Below are 16,768 nucleotides of genomic sequence, written 5' to 3'. Positions count from 1 at the left end.
TCAGCTCAACTGACAACATAGGGACTGCAACGGTTTCATAGGTGAGACAGGCAGAGAGATGCTAGTGTAATTAGTCCTGTAACCACAAATTAAATACTAGGTGATTATGCAGCAAATGGTAAATGCCATGGAAACTTCACTAGCACAAAGTTAGATGCCAAGAGACTGTATGTTCTGTTAGATTCAACAGTGGCTGAGCAGGATTTTGTGAATGACCATGACCAGTGAGTGTCAGAATGAGGCACCTAAAGGAGCACCTGGATCTCACTTATGCCCCTGGTCCAAAGCCTCTTTACTTGCTGCTTGATTATATGTCTTGAGCTTCCAAGTGAAAGTTTCCGTTATTGGGTCCTCTTCCTTTCAGATTGAAAAGAGCCTAAACCCAAATGCAGACAGAACTGACACCATGGTTGTGTAGAGGAGACGAGTGGAGGAAGAAAGGGAGTTTCCTTCCAGAACCATGTGCAGTGGTTTGCCCTTCTGCTGCTAATTGCATGAAGGAGTAAATATTTCCATCTCTGCTTTAGTGCTAAGATCATCTATGCTTGACTGTTCTCAAAAAGGGAGAGTGATGTTACATGGAAATATACTCTTTTCAGGAGAAGTTTTGGTGGGAGTAACTAATGAAGTTTTGTTGCATTAGGAGCCTTCATCACTCCACAGTTTGCACTTTCAAAGGACAGAGAGGTTTATCTATCAGCACAGCTACAGTGGCACCAAGGTGAGATCTTCCACCTCAGGAAGGTATAGCTGGTCACATACTCACAAGACCATGCAAAGTTAAAGAAAAAACATATTTGAAGTTTCATACTATTTTAACGGTATATTTATCTTCCAGTTTACTGTCAGGTTTATAGCTCTCAGAAAAGTATTAATTAAATCAGTTTAATTCAGTGTGTGTCTGTATATATGAGAGAGATATTGAGAAAGAACCCAAATATTTTAAACTTTCAGTTTAATTTTTAATGCACTCAACTGAGAGAAAAAAAAAAAAAAAAAAGAAGAAAAAGAAGTATTTATACCACATGTTGTAGCTAGTATTGAAAAACTGGATTCTGAGAAAAAAAAAAAAATCTTAGATGTTCTTGAAATTTTCTCATTCTCAGTTCCTGAAAAAATGAAAGAGCAAATTCAGCTTGCTAGTTGAACAGCCATTGTCACGCTTCCCCATGATGGGCAAGGATTTTACCTAGATTTCTGAGGCTATGGCTATATAGTTGAGTCAAGCAGTGCTCTGTTCCAGGACTGGAACTTTATTTCCTACACCACTTAATTACTAGAAAGGTGCCCAGTGCTTGTGCCTCTGGCTTGGCCCCATGGCAGCACTTACAGGGTTCATAGGAGACAGGGACCACTCCTAGTGAGACAGCCCTGGATGCAGCCATCCTGTTTTGGAAATTGAGAGTTTAAAAGTGTGACAGAGGTCAGACCATCCTTTTTGGTCCAGTGAGGCACCACTGTATTTGTATGTGTAGATATGGGCTGAGATTTCAGATGTCCAGGTGCTGTGGCAATTCTTTCCTTGCAGTTTGAAGAATTTCCTTCCTCTTGAGAATTTGTTTTGTGTCAAACACTAAAAGGTAGTATCATTCATCATCGAAAGAGACAGAAGACAAACCCCAACAAGTACATCACTGGACAGAAAGGTAAATATGTGATACACAACCCTGAGCCATCTAGGAAGTTTAGAGATTGATCTGTGAGCCATGGCTGCAGTGCTTATTATGGAAGGGATTCTTTGGAACCTTTTTGTACATACTGCCTCAGGGTTATGTTAGGGAAAATAAGATTGGCATCAGCTCTTTTCCTGCATCTCAAAAGTCCACAGATTTTGGGACACTTTCTGCTCATGGATTCCCTCGTGGAAGATATAGATACAATTCCACCTTTGACTGTGAATTAAGTTTTAAATCAAAAAATCTAAAGAAAAAAATATAAATTGTAAAACTTCTAAAAATGTCTAAAAAATCTTTAAAAATCTAGACATTCTAAATCCAAAGAAAAAATCTAAAGTTATAAAGAACAGTATCAAACTGCACTAGGCACCAATGTTTAGGCAATAGAACTGAGTTTCCATTAGAAGATTCAATTCACTTGAATATATTTGTGTGTAAGTTGTGTGACTGAGACTGTGATTGCACAGTCGCTTTAACATGACAGTGCTTTTCTGCAACTTTAAAGTGAGCAGTGCCAGCTATGGCTCCCAGAAATGTTTGTACTGGTGCTAAGTTTTTGCAGTCACAGTGGGAGCCAAATCAAGAAATATAATCGGATGAAAGCTAGCTTGGTCAAAAAAAAAAAAAAAAACATCCATATCTGTATCTATATCCATATTCAGTTTTATAACCAATCTTTTACCAGCTCCCACTACCATGACATAAAAAAGCATATTTTAATAAAGCAGAGACAATGGAGCGACGTGGGACCACATTTTTAACAACAACCTAAATCTATATTCATTTAAAATGACTGTATAATCTTGTCTTTTTATAAAGCAGTTATCAAGATTCCCTCTGCAATCAAGGGTAAAGAGAAGGCAGTTCCAGAGGGTGATTCATCCACTTTATTTTAGGAGGGAATGAATCACCCTCTGGAGTTGCCTATCTTTCTCCACTGATTATGGATGGACAAAACCTGATTTAGACTACTTACTTTTGGATAACTAGAGAGAGTGCATGCTATCCTTGGTAGCCAGGAAAAATGGACAGGAGAGGACATTTAAAGGATTGATAGTTTTAAAAAATAAAAGATGTATGAGTGTCTTATTTACTGATATTTGATGTCAACATTTAGAGAGTGAATGTTTAAAGCAAAAAGGATTTTTTTTTTTCGTATGATACCAAAGTATTTATTTAGCTCTTAATTGGAAAACAAATAAGTGCAAAGTGTTTCTCCAGAGGACATGGTGTATTTTAGATTTTAGTGGAAATTGTACACTAAAGAACATATAAATTTTGCTAAATTTTATACCTAAGGATAGGGAATGCATTAGAAAAGAAAGAGTAATAGGTTTTACTGCAAGTGAGAAAACAGACCCTAGAATGGAAAAACAATTTTAGTTCTAGACTAAATATGTTTGAGGTTGTATGGCATACCTGATTTGCTCAGGATTTAATGTATTGTTGTGTCAGAAAATTCTAATCACTATTATTAACCACAAGGTCAATTAGAGACCTCATTAAAGATGATAAGCATGGGATTCACAATTCATTTAAGCAAGGTGGCAAAGAAATTAAAAATGTTTTGCTTGGAAGCAGCTGAGGTAGTGCAGGCTAACACTTCTTTAGTCTCTTAACCCATGTTGTGTTGTACAGGTAAGGATGGTGGTGAACACAAAGTCTGGAGAACTGACTGATTTGCTGTAACAACACTAAATGTCATGAAAGAGCAGGCTACAGTTTAATACCTTAAAACAAGGCATACTTCATACAATGGTTGTCAGCTGGAGACTCCTGAACAGGAAATAGATCTCCAACATTTTTTCCAAGGTCCTGTCTATTCTAGCTCAATTTTTTTCTTCCTCAGCTACGGGCTTATCTCAGATCTCCACAGATTTTGTGTCTTATACATGTTTGTATGTCTTTTGCTTGGAAGGACAAGACAGCTGCCAGCTTATTGTATTGGAACTGGTTTCTGCTGGTCCTCATAAGCTACATCTGTGTCTGCAAATAAAACTGGTCAGACACTGCTTTTTGTCACAGGTGGCATCCGTCCTGTAAGCTCCCTAACGAGCATCCAAACCACCAGTTAGGCATGGTGTCAGTTCCCTGCCATCGTATAAATAGGCACAAGGTGTCATTTGCAAAAAATGCAATTCGGCCTAAGCCAGAACTATTCCAGAGACTTGTGCTAACACTTCAACATGAAGGACAACAGCTCATGTCCATACCCTGGGCCCTCAAAATACCAATAAGCTAGCAACACATTTACTAGTACAATCTTAGGGATCACGTACCTTCCAGCATGATCATTTTCTGCTGACTGTCCTGTTCATGTTTTATGCACCTCTGACTACCTCTTCCTTGGATTACCATATTCACAAGTTGCACCATGGAAACAAATTACTAATTAGTGGGTGGCCCCACTTAGCGTATAGCTGGCCACCACATGACAGCGTGAATTCTTAGTAAATGAGACTTCTGCATGTGTGACTGTTAGATCTGTCAGAGACAGAAAGATAATCAGAAAACCAAGAGACAGTAAGAAGGGAAGTGAAACAACCATGTGATTTTCAGAGACAGCAAATACTAGGGTTGTGGGATGAGGCAGAAAGAAGACATGACTAGACTCTGGGCAAGAAAATGCTGTACTTTACCCCTACAGTTTGGAAGGAAAGAACATTAATATCTGTTCTCTGTAACAGAACAGAAATGACCCCCACAAAATACGTGACTTATGTCACCCTTCCTCCCTGCTAATGGGAACAAACCAAGAAAGGCCCAAGCATTTGCAGATTGCTAGAAGTGAAGGACCAATGCTGTCATTCAAAACAGAAACCTTGGAGCTCTTTTAATAAAATAGTCAGTGTAACTCCATGTACATAAAAGTTTGAGAGCACTTTTGACCAACAACTAGTCACAGACTTCTGGACTATATTTATATGTGTTTGTCTTTTTTTGTGCAAGACTGAAATTCAGTAGGGTTATACAGTAATAAAAAAACCTGCAGTTGTTATATCTGCAGCATTGAAATTGGAGCCCTGACTGCAATACTAAGATTGTAAATGTTCACTCAGAGAGGGTTCAAAATACCAAACTTATCAGCAAATAGGTGCAATGTTGTTAAAATTGCTTGATTTGTCCTTGAAGTACAAACAAGGACATAAAGTGGCTTGGAGCATAGATTTTCCTCTAATGGAAACAAGTGGATTATAATACACATTTTACCATAGATCTTTTTAAAGTATTTAACAAATATTGAAAGACAAAACTGATTCAGGTATCAACATTAAAATTTTGCAGTTCAATAGAAAATTGCAAACTATGAAAATCATTAAGTACTTCAGATGCAAAACAGCTCATTTAGTAATATTGTGAGAGAAGCACTGCACTATATATTTTAACCACAGTAAAAAAAGATTTTAATGGTTATATCTTCTTGTACTTTCCCAGTAAAGTGTCTTTTCTCCCCCTAGACTTAAAGTGCACATTAATCTTCTTAATATGTGGCTTTTGTTCAAATCATTGAAATTTTTCTTATTGAGCTGATAAGAGAAACTAATAGTTAACATTATCATTTGTTTTGCAGACAAGCTGAGAATGACAAACTGGTGTCGTCTTTCTTAATGACTGTTTTACCAGGGTAGAGTTTAATGCTAAATGACATTTATGGATTAATGCCATGTAATCTGAATATCCTGATGGAAATGACTTCAGAGAACAGACAGGCTGAAAGCAAAGTTCAGGGAAAGCGACACTACCCAGGGACTGTCTCAGGCTTTTGAAATACACTCCACGAGCACTAAAATGTAGTTTTTAAAGAGTTTGTAAGTTTCAGTTTACTTGCACCACTCTGTAAAATTTTATCTGGTATGTGATGTTAACTGGGACAAACCCAGCTAAGACACTTCAAAGAACACTCCACACTTATCTTTTCAAGTAGGCTCTGCAATCTGAATGCATACTATGATCCATCATGGCAGTACAAGTCACACAATTATCCTTCAGACAACATGTCATGCAGGTTACATCATGCAGCCCAGTACACAGCACAAGAGATAAGGGTTCAGAGAAAAGTCTCAAGCCTCTGTTACAGCTAAAAGAAACTCTGTAGTCATAAAGCAGAACTTTAAACAAGTTCCTTGAATGCATATTTTTAAAGATGCATTGTGCAGAAGGAGAACTTCCTTTTTCGAATGCATCTCATGCGGCACCCGTTGTATTCATCTTTCTTTACCTTCCAGGGCTAACTGTGACAAGTCTGAAAATGTGTCTCTTTATTTCCATTAAGTTGAATTAATCCACTTGTTCTTTCCTGCTGAGATTTATACAAATTAGTATATGGAAAAACTCCAGATACTTTAGACCTGCAGATTGGAATAGAAAGAATTTTGCTGTTACAGAGAGACTGCAATACTGAAAGTAGCCTGAAATATTTTATAGTATAAAAGATGGACTTATTCCTAGAATGTAAAATCTTTTTAGATTTCCAATACTCAGTATCATGGATGTCTATCCTACTTAACGTTAGTTTGCAGAACTCAACTTGGACTGGAATTTACATTTCAAGCAACATCAGTTCCTAAAAGCATAAAATAGCTTAAAGAACTGTGTTTTAAACTTACTTATAGATAATAGTAACATTGCAGACGAGGTATAGAAACATGTCAGGAAAAACTGGTATAACAGCTGCACAGTAGATGGAAACATTTTGACACTGGGATTTGCTTTGATAAAAACAAAACAAAACAAAACACAATCTTGCTCGGAAAATGTACTTCTCTTCTATACATTTTTAAAACTCCAAAAGTTCATACTCTGTGTTTCTCCTAGACAAATTTTAGAAGTAATTGCATCATAAATCCCTGACACAATATTTCACATTATCTTACAGTGTGGTTCAAATGAAATTATTAATACAATTTTTTTCCCTTGGTACTCTCTCTAGAATATCTATATTCTGTCTGCTAAGTGTATATGACAGCTTTCAATAGTCTGCAGGTCCGTTTCAAACATATTGGTAAATTTTAGATGTATTCAGTATTCTACAAAATTTTGTGACTTCACTGGATCATTATACTTACTATGTCCACATGTCTTTCTATATGTCTTGTTAGTATGTCCAGTCTCCCACTCTTGCACCTTCATTTTAATTTTCATATGGATTACTTCATCAGCTCTCAGTTTATGAGACATCTTTGTCTTTTTTATTTGCCTTTATCTTTCTTGCTTAATTTTCCCATCCTTAAGGGCAGCTGCTTGGATGGCTTTATACTTAGAGGGATGACTTTTTGGTATAGTTTTCATAACTTGTTGATCTAATTTAATTTTCAATTTTGTATTGAGTTTACATGGCAAGGTCTTGGCAGTGGAGGGGCTACAGGACTAGCTTTTGTGAGAAGATGGCAGAAGCTTCTACTGTGTCAGAGAGGGCCAGTTCCAGCCATCTTCAAGATGGACCTGCTGCTGGTTAAGGCCAAGCCCACCAGTGATGGTAGTAGCGCCTCTGGGATAACATAGTTAAGAAGGGGAAAAAAAATGCTGTGCAAGAGCAACCAAAGAGAGAAGAGAGAATATGTGAGAGAAACAACCCTGCAAACACCAAGGTCAGTGAAGAAGGAGGGACAGGAAGTGCTCCAGGCACCAGAGGACAGATTCCCCTGCAGCCCATGAAGGAACCCATGCTGGAACAGGTGGATGCCCGAACGAGGCTCTGACTCTCATGGGAAGCCCCTGCTGGAGCAGGCACCTGCCAGGACCTGTGGCCCCATGGAGAGAAAAGTCCATGCTGAAGCAGGTTGGCTGGCAAGACTTGTGACCCCATGGGGGACCCATGCTGGAGCAGTGTGTTTCTGAAGGACTGCATGCTGTGAAAAGGACCCATGCTGGAGGAGTTTGTGAAGAACTTCAGCCCTTGGGAAGGAACCGCACTGAAGACATTCATGGAGGACTGTCTCCCACGGGATGGACCCCACACTGGAACAAGGTAAGAACATGAGGAGGAAGCAGCAGCAGAGACAACGTGATGAACTGACCACAACTCCCATTCCCCATCCCCTGTGCCACTTGAGGGGAAAAGGCAGAGAAGCTGGGAGTAAATTTGAGTCTAGGAAGCAGGGAGGAGTGGGAACAAGGTGCTTTTTAGATTTGTTCTTCTTTCTCATTATCCTGGTGATTTAATTGGCAATAAATAATAAATAATTTCTCTAAGTCATGTCAGTTTTGCCCATGACAGTAATTGGTAAGTGATCTACCAGTTCTTACCTCAGCCCACTAGCTTTTTGTCATGTTTTTCTTCCCCTGCATTGTCCAGGAAGGGGAACGATAGAGTGATTTGGTGGTTGCCTGACAGCTAGCCAAGTTCAGCCCACCACAAGCATTAGTATTTCTTCATCTTTATTCAAGCAGCAGACAAAACCCCCTCCCAGCTGAATGCCTCCCTGGAAACACTGTATTTCTTTCTCTGATAGAGCTTCCAACTTTCACATCTTTCTGGACCCAAAGAATACAAAATGCGTTATGAATTGAAGGAATATATACGGAGTCATGATTAAGAATTATTCTGGTAATTCACAGAATCACAGAATGGTTGAGGTTAGAAGGTGTCTCTGAAGGTTATCTGGTCCAGTCCCCTGCTACAGAAGGGCCACCTAGAGCGAGCTGGGCAGGATCATGTGTAGACAACTTTTGAATGTTTCTAGGGATATCTCTAACCTCTCTGGCCAAATTTATTTTATTTAGAATGCAAGCAATTTTTAGAACATAGATGTAAACAGTAAAATCAGTGCAGCTTTATCTTAACTATCTGCAAAGCAGAAAGCTACAGTTAGGGCAATCCCCCATCTAGTCAGCTAACCCATGTGGTCATAGAGTCAGCACTTTAATCACTTTCAGCAAGCCCAGAGCAGAAATCACTGAATACCTAAGCACACAGGTTTCCAAACTACCTAACCTCTCATGGGTCTAAGACTTTTTTCCTGGGGTGGTCTGTCTATCTAAGAGGGCAACAATGTTAATTTTTTCTTCATTTCAGTATCTTCTTGCTGTGTCTTAAAACAAGACTGAAATTGTCAAAGGATTTCTCACTGTTTTGATGTTATTCAGCAGACCACAAAGTGTAACTCCCCTGAACTACAGCACATTTCCATTATTATAAAAGCTACTTGAGACATGCTGCTGCAGACTGGGACAGTGTGGGGTGGAACAATACATGTTTTTTTAACTCTCCATTAGGGAAATCCTTTACACATAGGATGAAATACATATACTAGAATTAATGAGCTCTGTATCCATCATGTTTATCTTTCACACATAGTGTAAAATACACATTCTAGAATGTATCTCTGTACCCATCACTTCTCTACAAGCAAATAAAGAGAACTGATTTTCTTCTTTGCAGCGCAAAAGAGAAAAGGAAGGCATGCTGGCTCCCTTTATAGCATGAAATAAGGAAAGATAATTCCAGAATTAGGGAACTAGGGACTAGGGAATTAGGTTAGAGCATTAGCTTGGAAATCTGAATACCAGGATTCAATATCCTGCTAAGCAGGTGACTTCAGTTGCCTGGGTGAATTCTGGCAAGTCATTTATTTGCACACAACTTCTGTACTCTGTCAGTAAAGTTATAACAAGACTATTCTCACACTATGAGAATACATACATTGAGGGGTTTCAGGTATTGGCTATTCAATGATAAAGGATAAGAGTTGGAGAAATATGGGCAATACATACACACAGTTGACATAGCAGAATGTGCTGCTGTGTTCATTTTCCTCCTTTCAGTTCTAAAATGGTGCTGATTTAGAGCTCAATAGGACTTCAAACGAATTTGTTTCCTTCTACTTTTTTTAATCTAAAAATTGTGCTTCTTCTCCTTGAGGATTCTGATATATCAATGTTTATTTGGGATCAAAACCAGAAACCAACACTTCCCATTGAAAGAAAAGTTTGGAAAGAACGTACTTATTGTTTTAATTAAAACAAAATATTTCAAACTTTACTGAATTTAAGCATTTCCCTCCACACTCTTTATTCTGTAGTTCTTTGTTCTACTGGAACATTCCATCTGTTTTGTTACATCTAATATTGAAGTCACTTCAGTATTTGTTCCATTAGTCATGCTAGTTTATTCACATCATTCACATGTTATATGGATAGCAAAGGGAAGGAAAGGAATATTACCTGCATATCTCCTTTTCACTCCTTCTGTCTGTGATTTACTAGAAACCACAGTTTACTAGACAGGAAGTCTAGTACTGGAAATTTTTAGTTACACAGACTTTTTCTCTAGTACACAGACTTCTCTCTAACATCTCAGCTAGAGCATCTTTTTTACATGTTATATTTGTTGGTGTTTTTTGCACTGCTTATCACTGTAACAACTGATGATCACACAGTATTAGTGGATTTTAGTAAAGTATTCAATTTCTATAGAAAATAAGCACTGATATTAAACTGAAATTGGTCTACTAATTCAATTTTATGTTTGTTTGTTTGTTTGCTTGCTTGTTTGTTTGTTTCAGGAACAATAAGAGACTTGCCAGAAGTGTGACAGAAAATCAGTGGTACAGTTAAAAACAGACCTCAAGTCCTCTTAGCAAATGCCTTCCCCACATCTTTTCTTTTCAAAGTCTACTTTTTAAACTAAGTTAACAACTGGTTTTCTAGTTCAATTTGTTGCTTTTGGAAACCCCAATTAAATTGCCAGTGTTGGGTGACTGGTTTACTTTTATTCATTTGTAATGTGCAATCATGGTATAGCACTGAAATTAGGGAAAGAAACTTTCTTCCAATGCTACTTGTCATAGTTAAATCTGAACTATTAAAATGGATTAGAGCCTGTTCTCTGTCCTTGAGGAAAAGTAGCATGGCCCAGGTCACATCACATCCATATAGCTAAAATCTCTTCCTTCTCCACAATGGGCAGCTTCATCCATAGTGACTGAGGCATGTTCCAGTGCCTGTGCCTTAATGAGTGATTAGTTGTTCACGCAAAGCAGAAACAGTTCAAGCAGCAGGACCCACACCAGGGCACATCGCCTAGCAACAAAGACACTCTCATCTGAGGGGGACTTGAGTTCAAGATGTTGCTCCAAACTAGGAAGACCAGAGATCTGACTGCAGGTCTTTGCCTTACCAGCTAAATATCCTCACCTCTGGCTACTTGCTATAATAAGACATATTTTCTTACATAAGTCCCCAGATCTCTATTGCACAAGACTGTGGCAGGAATGGTCTAGGAATACCAGCCACCTCTTACCCAAAGGTGACATGGTTGGGAAGTACGCTGCTCAGGAATATGCCAGAACTCAGTCTCCAAGCAGTTCAGCCTTTAGAGACTTTGTCTGCTTGTCCACAAGATACAGATAAATATTCAAAGGGAGTTTGACAGTCTCAGTGGTAATAAAATGATGGGATTGAGTATAAAAATTGGCATTGAGAAATCTAGGTCTCTCTTACAAGATTAAGCCTTAATGTTCTTTATGGTGTGAAAGAGGAGTCCTATTGGTTGAAATACCCAATTGTTGAATAAGAAAAATAATTTCTAGGAATATTGTGAGAAAATATGTGTAGGTCTCCGTACTACTATGGTGACAGGGACTGAGAAGGACACTTAATGGACATCTAAATTAAAAAAAACCAAACAAAAACCAAACAAAAACAAAACAAAAAAACAACAGTAAAGCATGTAATGACAAAACTATGATGTATCCTAATACTTGTGTTCAGTTTGTTCACTGCTTACCTCTATCTTCTGTCATGTTTGTGGGTTGGCTTTTTTTTTTTTTTTGGGGGGAAAGAAAATGTAAATATCTCTGAACAAAAAGACAAAAACAGTTTAACAGAAGAACAAAATACAGTTATGTAAGATACAATTCAATGCACAAATGTAAAAAATGTAGGGTAGTAAGCCTTCATTTAGTGGAATGTGACGCCACTGTTGTGAACAGACTTTCATGAAGAATTAATAGAAATGTAGTATGCTTTGTAGTGGGTTACCCATACTGGTTACCCATATGGGATATACCTATTAAAGTAAAAAAAAAAAAAAAAAAAAGAAGGAGCGAAATAAAAAATAACTTGCTAGTCTAAGAGACATGAACTTGTTGGACTAAAGGACATGGATATGTGGTCTACATTTGAGTTTCTAGAATGTTTTTCAGAAACATTGTTTTTGTCTGTGTAACTTGTACATAAAATAACCTTCTTCTTTCATTTTAAAGCAGTGTCTGTACTGTTACACTAAAAGAAAGGTTACTAATTGAGATTCAGTGTTGAAACATTGTAATACTAAATGGAACATAAAAAAGGTGGGATAATAGACATGAAAAATGAGCTTTTAGGTTTTAGAACTACTTGCCTTACCTTCATGCTCTGTAATTATTAAGGAACCCACAAGGGAAAAAATATCAAAATATCTTATTTCTTTGAGAGGTGAAAATATCATAATTTAGAATTTCCTCTTGAAATTATTTTGATTTGGCACTTTTAAATTTAAAATAGAGATTTTTTTAATGGCAAATATGCATAATTTTTAACATATTCTTTTGAATGAAATATTTAAGAAACCTTAATCTCCTAAAATAAATTATATTAATATCAAAATAGAATTAATATCAAACTAGTAAAACTTGCTGGTAGCTCCCATGCTGTATATATGTATGTACACATACAAGGAGGAATCCTGAATTTTAAGAAACATATGCTACCCTGACAAGGTAGATCATTGCCATTTTACAAACAGGAGATTTCATTCCAATTTGATGCTGCACTTGAATAAATAATAAGTGTGAATGACAGCATTTTCTGGGATATTGATACTATGTCCACAATACGAACGAGGCAAGGGTCAACCATTATTTTATCTGGGTTGCCTAACAAAATTTCCTTTCAATGGACACCAGTAGCATGTGGGAGAGAGGCATGGGATAGAGGAGGCTGCATTAGAGGGACGGGAACACATATACATCTCTTATCAGTTTTCACCCAGAACACAATTAGTGCACACATGCAGGTACAGAGCCTGGGAAACACTGTGGCTCCCACTGCCAGAACCAGGCTAAATAGACTCCAGTCATTAAGAAGGAGGAGCTTTCTCTTTTGTGACTCTCACTCTGTGGAGATGGGCACATGGATGAAATCCTATTCTTGCAAGCAATATATCTTCAATAAATGCAATTATTGCAAAAAGACAGAACCAGCAAATTAATTAAAAATATTGAATAATGTGATTTAAGATTTCTCTTCAACCATGGAAATCAGAACTATTATAAAAGTGTTAAAATTAACAATCTATGTCAAAGAATCAGTCTGGATAAACAAATCACCAGAAGAGACATCTAAAAATTATATTAAATCTGAGGAATCTAACCACCATATCAACCTCTGATCTGTGTCCAGACTAGGAACTGTTGCTAGCATGCTAAAGTTGGATAGTGATAATTTATTCATGACATTTCTGTTCTGATAGAGTCTAGAATGAATACACTATTATTCTGGGAGAAGAGTAATATTACCATAATCCCAGGAAACAGAGTAAAACTGGTGAAGTATTCTTTACTTTATATGAGCTTCATTCACATTGAGGCATCAGAACTTTACTGCAGTCATTGAAGAGAAGAGCTGGAGCACAAAAGATGGAAGAAAACTATTAGTATGTGTATGTAGTTGTCAGTGGGCATGACATGGATAGAAAATAGGGATTTCTCTTTTAACCACATAGAGAGAATAACCACATTTTTAAATCATCCATAAAGTGTTGTCACATTTATTTTTATAAATTATTAGTATTATGGGCTCAGCTTAGCTGCCTGCACATTATTATATAGAACCATTTATTTACTTTGGATGCCTGGGCTACTGGATATCCATTTGGAGGTGGCAGATACAGTTCAAGACACTGGGAAGACCTCCCCATCTGGACTTGCATTTGAGTAAACAAGCATGACACCTTAGGTATGCCAAATGACACAAGATGTCTACATGTGTTGAAGGCAACAAATGGGTGTAGCAGAAGATGAGAGTACTTTAAAATACTCAGAGATTGGTACATCCCACAAAGGAGCCAAAAAGGCCACTGTGAATTTGAGAGCAACAGGTCTACTTTCCCAGAGAACCAAGTCAAAATATGCTGGACTTGCCACTATGTGACATATACTTCATCCTGACTTCATCCTGGAAAAACTAGTTTTTGGGTTTTTTTGTTTTTGTTTTTGTTTCTGTTTGTTTGTTTGTTTGTTTGTTTTCTGTTTGTTTCTTTGGTTGGTTGTTTTTTGGGGGTTTTTTTTTGGTTATAATATATTCAAGTCATGGACAAAAATAGATCCTCAAAGCAAGCACCCCCCAAACAGTACTGCCATGACATTAATTCCATCTGACATTCCAGAACTCACACAAGATACTGAAAGAACTGTCTGTCTCCTGGCTCATCCTGGAATACTAAGAAACTGGGCAACCACCAAAATTGAAACTTAAGAGCCAGGACAAAGTTACTGTGTCCCTAAAATGACGACCCCATCAAAAAAAAGGCAAAATCTAAGAAGGTTTTCTACATTTCATAGAGGCCTCTAAAGTAGTTGTCCCTCTGAGAACAGAATTTTTTTCTGAAATATGCAGAACCTGGTGAAAAAGAAACATCCTTCAAATAGATCTCTACATTAAATAAGTGGACCGTCAGACCAGGAATTTAGGTGGTCATCCTAGGCAGTATTGTCTTCAAAGGATATTCCTCTCTGAAGGCTGGACCTGTTGCAGAGATGAATTTGGGGGTGATCCAACTAAGTTTTTTTTCCACAGACAAATACATGTATTGAACACAATGAATGAATCATCTGCAGATTCTTTGAACTCCAGATATTTGAGGGAGAAAAGAAGATGCTCTGAGACTCTTTGTAAGATCAAGAGCACTTCTGAAGATTATACTGTTGCTTTTTGTCTTAGAAATATTTGTTTGGAAGAAACGCTATTGACACAGACAAGAGCTTCTCTCTTCAGAATTACTGCAATAGATGCAGTAGCGAATCTAAGAGTTCTTGGGAAATAGGATTGGGAACAATGAAATGAACTTGGGAAAATAACCTGTCTGCCATTTTCAGAGACAGCAGCAATAACAGTCTCTCAGGAACAAGAGACAGGTCAAATTGTGGCCAGCCGCCTACAGAATTAATTCCTAGGAACAGAGCCTTTTTCTCTGTCTTTTTATCTCTCTTCTAGTTCACAGATGTATGTTCCCTTTGTGCTTGTCTAGAAGGTTTCTGAAAGGAGCTTGAGCCTAGCAATGTGAGCAGGGCAAAAGAAGTGAGCAAGCATTCTTACTATGAACTATCTATGTGGTTCTGAGAGCTGTGCTCTTACCAGGTTCACAAGTGGTTGATCAGTAAGACAGTACCTGCAATACCTCTATGTGGATTAGAAGAAAAGAGTGGGGAGTTGGAAAAAGACAACAGCATGGGCAGCGAAGGGAATATTTTGGATCGAAATACATGCCCTTTCTGTTTGATGTTTCTGTAGCTATCTGTTCTTTCACAGTAGCTGCCAGTAATCTCTATGGCTGTTCAGAAAAGTGGTGGTAGCCAGAACAAACTTTATGATTGCTGGAATAAAAATATGAGAAGTATTTCTACACTGTATGATGAAACAGGTAAAAAACTGTGGGTAGCTGTGAATAGTAACTGTGAAGGGCAACGGGGTATACAAGTGTGTTGGGAATGAAAGGCAGTTCCAGGTGTTGCCTTAAGGTTCTCATGCAGCTTGGTATTAGGCATACTTGGCTTTTACCAGCACTGATAGAGCACAGGCTCTGTGAGGAAGTAAGTGAGATAATATGTCTGAACCCCAATGAGACAGAGTGAATGAGAATATAGAGAAGGGGATACAGTCATTTTAGTCATGACAATGCAACCAGATGAATCTCCGTTTGCCATCATGAGGAGGACTCAGTCTGGCCTGTGATTTTTCTGTGGTGTAGGAAGATTTCCTCTCAGCAATCACACTTTTGGGAGTGTATCTCAGAAAACTGGCAGAACACAGCACCTTGAATGTGCCAAAGTGCTGAGACTGTAACGTTAAGGACTACTATAGAGTAAACAGACTTTCTTTTCTACCATATGGAAGAATATAAACTAAAAGCAATGCAGGCAGATAAAGCATCACCAAGAGAGTTTGACGATGTGCACTGGACAGTGGTCCCATAAGGCCTGGGACTTTCCTTGTAGCCTTTCAATAAACCATTCTCATTACACCTTTCCATGCTCATTACGGTTTTGAGTGCAATATCTGGAGATTTGGCTCCCAAAGTACCACTGTCACTCAAACATATGACAATGTTGGTCTTACAGAATTTGATACTAATACTGTCTAACCATCATTCAGAGGAAGGAAATCTCATCAGCACTATATAATAGAGGTGTTATTAAAAAAAAAAAATCAAATGTTGAAGATTTTTTGTCACATCCCTTGGGGTATATTAAACACACAATTATGCTTAAGTATAAATAGATTTAATGAGTGATGCATTAGGCAGAGCTCTATCACCACACGTGGTTCTACTGGCAGCCTGAAAAGATGTGGTGCAAGCCCATTCCTTATGTACACTTGCACCAGTACAAATTGTATCATTACAAGTCAATACTGCAGCATTTCCCACCCTATCCCTGATGGAGTTTATGGTCCCTTGTATGGAGTTGTTTCCCCTCTGGCATTGCTACTTCCAGCCAGATTAACCTGTTTCTGCAGGTAGGTCTTCTTGCTTGTTAAACCTAATTGCCCTTCAGCCCCAAGTTATTATCAATGAGCAATTATTACTTGAATTTTCCCTTCATTCCACCCTTTTGTGAGTAGTTGTTATTCACACACATTCGTTATTTCAAGTCTTTCAAAATCTTCCTTATGCATCTTTTCTATTTACATTTACAAAAATCTTTGTTTTGCCTCACTTCCAGTTATTCCTTTTGTACACTTCTTCATTTGTTTCCATCCCATTTTCAGGCAACGTACAATCAACTGCACCAGCACATAAGCTATTATAATGATTAGTAATAGAATAAAGGTCTGCTTCAAGATCAACCTGAAAATATTTCCAAACCATCATCCAATCTGGCAACCAACCTCAC

This window comes from Nesoenas mayeri, assembly GCF_963082525.1.
Source record: "Nesoenas mayeri genome assembly, chromosome: 3".
NCBI classification, from domain to species: Eukaryota; Metazoa; Chordata; class Aves; order Columbiformes; family Columbidae; genus Nesoenas; species Nesoenas mayeri.
This window is presented reverse-complemented; position numbering follows the sequence as displayed.